The 7,201-nt window shown below is 43.3% G+C and overlaps 1 pseudogene; it reads left to right on the forward strand.

Annotated features, from left to right (window-relative positions):
- Positions 1-429: 429 nt before the first annotated feature.
- LOC126250214 (5S ribosomal RNA) lies at positions 430-547 on the forward strand (annotated as a pseudogene).
- Positions 548-7,201: the final 6,654 nt, after the last annotated feature.

A 7,201-nucleotide genomic window follows, 5' to 3' on the forward strand; every position in this document is an offset into this window, starting at 1 on the left:
GCCTATTAGTAAGATATTATCGATTGTGGACTTCGAAACGTTATGTGTTCACTTTCTGTTCTGTGCCACAACGAATTAGTATGGACATGTGGAATCCCATTAAAAAATCCTTATTGATTTTAGATTTGACTGTTTGCAGGTCCGTCACAGAATGGCAACATATGTACCCTTCAGCAAGACTGGAATCAGGGACCAAAGCAGCCCCACTTTACAAGGGATCTAGTTACCTCATAGCTAGCGGAATAATGCAGCATTCTGCTCTCCCTCATTTCTCCAGTACTAGCTGGGACAGATAAGCTCAAACTTAAAAGACGACATTAAATGGAGTTTCCACATCGAATGACTTTTCTGGACCAAAAACCAAAAACTGATACATATTATTCATTCCTTATGTGATTATTTAATGCAAATGATATGAATACATCACAGGCCAACTGCCTTGCCGCAGTGGTAACACCGGTTCCCGTGAGATCACCAAAGTTAAGCGCTGTCGGGCTGGGCTAGCACTTGGATGGGTGACCATCCGGTCTGCCAAGCGCTGTTGGCAAGCGGGGTGCACTCAGCCTTTGAGAGGCAAACTGAGGAGCAACTTTCCTGAGAAGTATCAGCTCCGGTCCCGGAAATGACGTACGGCCGGGAGAACAGTGTGCTGACCACATGCCACTCCATATCCGCATCCATATACGCCTGTGGGCTGAGGACGACACGGCTACCGGTCGGTACCCTTGGGCCTTCATAGCATGTGCGGGAGGAGTTATATGAAGATATCAAGTGATTATTGTAGGCTAACTGTGTGTCATTAAGAAATAACTCGTCGGTCATAGAGTTATCAAACATAGACTGCGTTGTTGCCAAGCGTCGGTTATACTTCTAGCAGGAAGAACACCAGCCTTGAGAGGTCTAGGAAGTGAATATAGGTCTTGTCTCAAAGACGTGGCGGTCGAGCACAGAAATATGCAAAGTTGATATCAATGAATCTTATTTGCGTTTCAGTAACTCGGTATAGGGACCAGATCGTCATCACTAATAATACCTTCGTCGACTGAAAACTATCTAACGTACTTCCCTGGTTGTTATGACCCGTCCTCACCACTTGCCATGCACGGAGATATCTGACAGAAATAAAGTGCCTGCGAACCCAGGCGCTGCAAGGTAAGGTGATCTCAGATGAAGTCACGATTAGACATCAAAATAACAGCCGTCATACCTGCTCTAAAATATTTCAGTGAGGAAGAGGTAGCCTCTACTCTAGAACACACACAAACAACTGTTACCTGTACTAAATCTTTTTATTATATAATCACCATACGCATTGGGTTCAAGTGTGCAGTTCGTGACACTGAAAATTCCTCTATAATTAGGCAGATCCTGACAATAAATTAGCAAACTAAATGAAATTAATCATGATAAACATGAACACATAACAAACTTTAGAAAGCGTTCCTACATTACAAAAGATTCAGATGGTTCAAATGGCTCTGAGCACTATGGGACTTAACATCTTAGGTCATCAGTCCCCTAAAACGTAGAACTACTTAAACCTAACTAACCTATGGACATCACACACATCCATGGCCGAGGCAGGATTCGAACCTGCGACCGTAGCAGTCCCGCGGTTCCGGACTGCAGCGCCTAGAACCGCACGGCTACCGTGGCCGGCTATTACAAAAGAACCCGTAGCGTAACTTACAACACAGTGATGACAAAACAATTTACCCTTCAAAATATTACACACAGCACACTTCCATATGCCCTACTGTCTATTTTAGCTGGACAATAACGTATATTTAACGATACCTTTATCGACAATTAAGCCCTATATACACACACGCGATGCGTGGCTGGCATGGACACAAGAGAATGAGAAGAAAATACATAGCACAACTCCAATCTCCAATAGAAGTGAAGTACACACACAAGTTAGAGACTCTCTTACTGACCGCCTGAGCAAACGCGGGATTTACCGTGCTTGGCTGAAAACCCTAAGAAATTTTGGTCTTATGTCAAAGCGGTAGGTGGATCAAAACAAAATGTCCAGACACTCTGTGACCAAAATGGTACTGAAACAGAGGATGACAGACTAAAGGCCGAAATACTAAATGTCTTTTTCCAAAGCTGTTTCACAGAGGAAGAGTGCACTGTAGTTCCTTCTCTAGATTGTCGCACAGATGACAAAATGGTAGATATCGAAATAGACGACAGAGGGATAGAGAAACAATTAAAATCGCTCAAAAGAGGAAAGGCCGCTGGACCTGATGGGATACCAGTTCGATTTTACACAGAATACGCGAAGGAACTTGCCCCCCTTCTTGCAGCCGTGTACCGTATGTCTCTAGAAGAGCGTAGCGTTCCAAAGGATTGGAAAAGGGCACAGGTCATCCCCGTTTTCAAGAAGGGACGTCGAACAGATGTGCAGAACTATAGACCTATATCTCCAACGTCGATCAGTTGTAGAATTTTGGAACACGTATTATGTTCGAGTATAATGACTTTTCTGGAGACTAGAAATCTACTCTGTAGGAATCTACATGGGTTTCGAAAAAGACGGTCATGCGAAACCCAGCTCGCGCTATTCGTCCACGAGACTCAGAGGGCCATTGACACGGGTTCACAGGTAGATGCTGTGTTTCTTGACTTCCGCAACGCGTTCGATACCGATCCCCACAGTCGTTTAATGAACAAAGTAAGAGCATATGGACTATCAGACCAATTGTGTAATTGGATTGAAGAGTTCCTATATAACAGAACGCAGCATGTCATTCTCAATGGAGAGAAGTCTTCCGAAGTAAGAGTGATTTCGGGTGAGCCGCAGGGGAGTGTCGTAGGACCGTTGCTATTTACAATATACATAAATGACCTTGGGGATGACATCGGAAGTTCACTGAGGCTTTTTGCGGATGATGCTGTGGTATATCGAAAGGTTGTAACAATGCAAAATTGTACTGAAATGCAGGAGGATCTGCAGCGAATTGACGCATGGTGCAGGGAATGGCAATTGAATCTCAATGTAGACAAGTGTAATGTGCTGCGAATACATAGGAAGATACATCCCTTATCATTTAGCTACAAAATAGCAGGTCAGCATCTGGAAGCAGTTAATTCCATAAATTATCTGGGAGTACGCATTAGGAGTGATTTAAAATGGAATGATCATATAAAGTTGATCGTCGGTAAAGCAAATGCCAGACTGATATTCAATGGAAGAATCCTAAGGAAATGCCATCCGAAAACAAAGGAAGTAGGTTACAGTACGCTTGTTCGCTCACTGCTTGAATACTGCTCAGCAGTGTGGGATCCGTACCAGGTAGGGTTGATACAAGAGATAGAGAAGATCCAACGGAGAGCAGCGCGCTTCGTTACAGGATCATTTAGTAATCGCGAAAGCTTTACGGAGATAATAGATAAACTCCAGTGGAAGACTCTGCGGGAGAGACGCTCAGTAGCTCGGTACGGGCATTTGTTAAAGTTTCGAGAACATACCTTCACCGATGATTCAAGCAGTATATTGCTCCCTCCTACGTATATCTCGCGAAGAGACCATGAGGATAAAATCAGAGAGATTAGAGCCCACACAGAAGCATACCGACAATCCTTCTTTCCACGAACGATACGAGACTGGAATAGAAGGGAGAACCGATAGAGGTACTCAGGGTACCCTCCGCCACACACCGTCAGGTGGCTTGCGGAGTATGGATGTAGATGTAGATGTAGAGATGTCGGCGACTGCCGTGGTTGGCAGAGGCGTATGATGACGACGGAGCGTCGACGCTGTGCGGACCAGTAAACCTCAATACTATTCTGACCTTGACTGTATCAGCATTCAGCAAGTGCCCTGAATTTTCGTGAGACAAAAAACTGTTTTTTTCCCTAGCTAAACTATTGGCAATGTCCACTCGCTTAGGCTTAGCGACGTGTGTACCTCTGCCCTTTTATAATTGATCAAAAAAAAGAAAATAGCCCGGGTTGAAATCTGTAATCTCCATTCAGAAGATGTTATGAGATTTTCGAACCCCGTGAACGCAAGTGTTCACAAAAAAGCCTTTCTAGGCCGACATAACAGAAAGTGTTCCGTCTACACACGGTTCTGGTCTCCCCTCCTTCTTCTACCCACTGTCCCGGTCTGTATATCTTTTTTGTTCCCCCACTGTACCTGGTGTTCATCCCCTACTACCAGTCGTAGTGACCAAAGCTGATTGTGGTACGACTTGCATCGTTTCTTGGCACAATGAGGCTTCAGAAGCGTCTGGGGGTGGAAACGTTTTTCCCTTCTGGCCTATAGCGTTCATGTTTCGTTCCTATACTCTCAAACACCGCCCATACACGAGTTCTTCACGTGCACCCTTGTGTCCTCCACGCCTTCATCACGTGGTATGCGAATATTTGTTAAATATAGTGATGCTTTTCACTCTGGCCTCTTTTCTCTTTTGTAAAAAACTATGATTTTCGAGGCTTGTCAAAGACCTCCCGTTGTGATACTGAAATCTGTGCTTTCCTAGAAGCTTTCCCAGGCTTCAGGTGTGGTCTTTTTATGTGTGTTCTGTCCAGTCATCTCTGCCCTTCTGTTAACTTTATTTTGCGCGACTTAACATTTTTCGTAAATGCGAATTCCAGCGGCCAAGTGGACCCCTGCTATGCTAAGATGTTTCTTTCCGTTCCACGCAGATGTGAATCAGAGAAGCTCGCGTAATGGCTTATTGTTAGCTAATGGTGCGAAGAGTCGGCTTTTATTTCCCCTCTTGAAATGCATTCCATGTTCTGCATCTATCGATCGCTGTAGTCTCCCTGTGTTCACTTCAGCTCAAAGTGATTGTATTACTACATGAGTATCAACATGCAAAGTAGGGAATGCTTGTTAGTATCGAGTTCATGTCGACCACGTATGAAAGATTACACTCCATACTATACAAATTAGTATCACTTTACTTGAAGAAGGGCATGCGTGCTATCAACGAATGAGTGCAGCAGGGTGTTAAGGAGCGAAAGTAAATGTTAGATTTAATTAAAAGAGATTCTCGCCGGTCTGTAAGTTCGGACACGGCTTCCGGGCTCCCCGGTATAAGGATAGGCGCTCATGTGGCACGGCCGTCACTGGCTGCGTCTATTTTGCGTGGTACAGCTGTTAGAGCCACACTGTACCGGTCTTTATCATCTTCACCTTCTCTATCGTTACAAAGCAGTCCGCGATACCCTGGGTTTCGGATGCTACAAAAAAGGACAGGTAGCCCTCCGACCATATTACATCGTCACAAAACTCTGCTACTACGTACAAGTTGAAATCGTACATTCCCCAACCACTGGCGAGTTTAATGTTTGTCTCGGGCATCGGACTGCTTTTAGTGTGGTTCTCTTTCGCCAGATATAGTTCATGTTATTCTAATTGTTGTGCGATCGAATAGTATGTTCGGGGGAGTGGTTACCTAAATCCTATCGCTAACGGCAGATCGCTGTGAGATAGTTCTTCCAACTCCATATACTTTCTGCACCAACAGTGTGAGCCCATGCTGCTGCAAATGTCTTCTACAGCTCTTCACTGCCATCTCACGAGGGATGGTATGCGTAGCATCGGGTCCACTACCGTTCAATCTCAAGTTACTTTTTGATTCGTTGCTTCAAAACTGCACATTTTCTAAATTAGATTTAAACCTTACTTTGTTCTTGGAAACCCAAATTTTAGTTGTATTTTTTATGTATTTTTACGTTTACTAACTTTTCTGAACCATGGGTTTTACATTTATTAACGCTAGATTACGAAACCCTCACAAAATTTACGATTGCAGTTGGTACTGATTCGCCGTTTCCACCAATATGGTGTTGTCGGTATGAGATGTAAAACAGGACATTTTGTATGTGACATACCAGTGGCGACCTTATAATTGTAATTAACTAGAACGTAAACTATAAATTTTGACTTCGTTTCAATAAAATATACAGTAGCAAAATTTACTATATTTTAGTAACAATGCAACTTTTTTCCCCCTTTAGAGTCCTAGGATTAAGAATTCATACAGATAGAATTTAAGAACTACTTACAAACATTTATTGTTGATTCGAATGAAACTCTCCCAATTGCTTCTGTGTGTTACGCTTAAAATGTCTAAAGGTGTCCACTTTTGCAATATTTGATAACTGAAATTTTAAAGAAAAAAGTGTAAACTGTTTCATAGCAGAACCGTTAAAAATTTTTTGCAACGGAGCTATTGAGGAGAAGATGATAAATTGCTGTGAGCGCCTGTGCTAGTTGATTTGCAGCTGCAGAAGAAGCAACATGTTGTGTTACAGTGGTGGAGCACTGCGAGTGCGGGCAGCAGGGCCCGGTGTTCCTGCAGGAGCCGCCGCACCGCGCAGACTTCTCCAACTCCACAGGCATCGCCCTGCAATGCTCCGCACACGGCAGCCCGCCACCGGTAACTCTCCACCTCTCTTACATCTAGCACTAGTCTTACATGTAGACGCACGTAATAGTATCGCTTGAAGAACAACTTTACTAAAACACTTCTTTGAATGAATATTTGGATGTTGCATGGATCATTTACACGATATCTTGCTATCACATACAGAATATGTTTAATCGAAGTACAAAAATTATCAGTACTTACGTCAAAACAATAGCTTAATATATGCTCAATATAGGCCAAACAGGTTTCAAAAATTTTGGTTCTAGATGTAATAAACTTTTCTTATTGCGCTGATATATCGAAAAACAAAGACAGTCTGTTGGAAAGAAATTCATTTGGCTGTCAGTACTGCAAATGCTTGACGGCGTCAGAAAAGGTTATCCACAGATCATCCCCTCACTATTTTAACAGATGCTGATATTTGTGAAAATAAAACAGTTCGATTGACTTAGCTCGGTATTTAACAGAAAACCAGAAACAATGATTGATAATTTCAGAGGTGTTCACGGCCTGTGTCAGTCTGACTAAAATTATTTCGGGCATTAGGATTCGCCATTGCGGAACACTGAAATATTAAATGTTTACGGTTCGACCTCCTTCACAGCTGCCCTCCTCCTGCTGGATTCTGGGGACAGTTCCCTCCTATCTACTGTCTTCTTTCAGTTTTCAGGTGGGTACCGACGTCATATTATAGGATGGCAGTCGACAGTTCGATTCAAATATTGCTATGGAAGGATGGCTGTATGCATGTACTACCCTGGAAGGTGATTGGTAGCGAATAATATATCGGCAGCTTGTGCCCAAGT

This window comes from Schistocerca nitens, chromosome 3 (genome assembly GCF_023898315.1).
Source record: "Schistocerca nitens isolate TAMUIC-IGC-003100 chromosome 3, iqSchNite1.1, whole genome shotgun sequence".
Lineage (NCBI taxonomy): Eukaryota > Metazoa > Arthropoda > Insecta > Orthoptera > Acrididae > Schistocerca > Schistocerca nitens.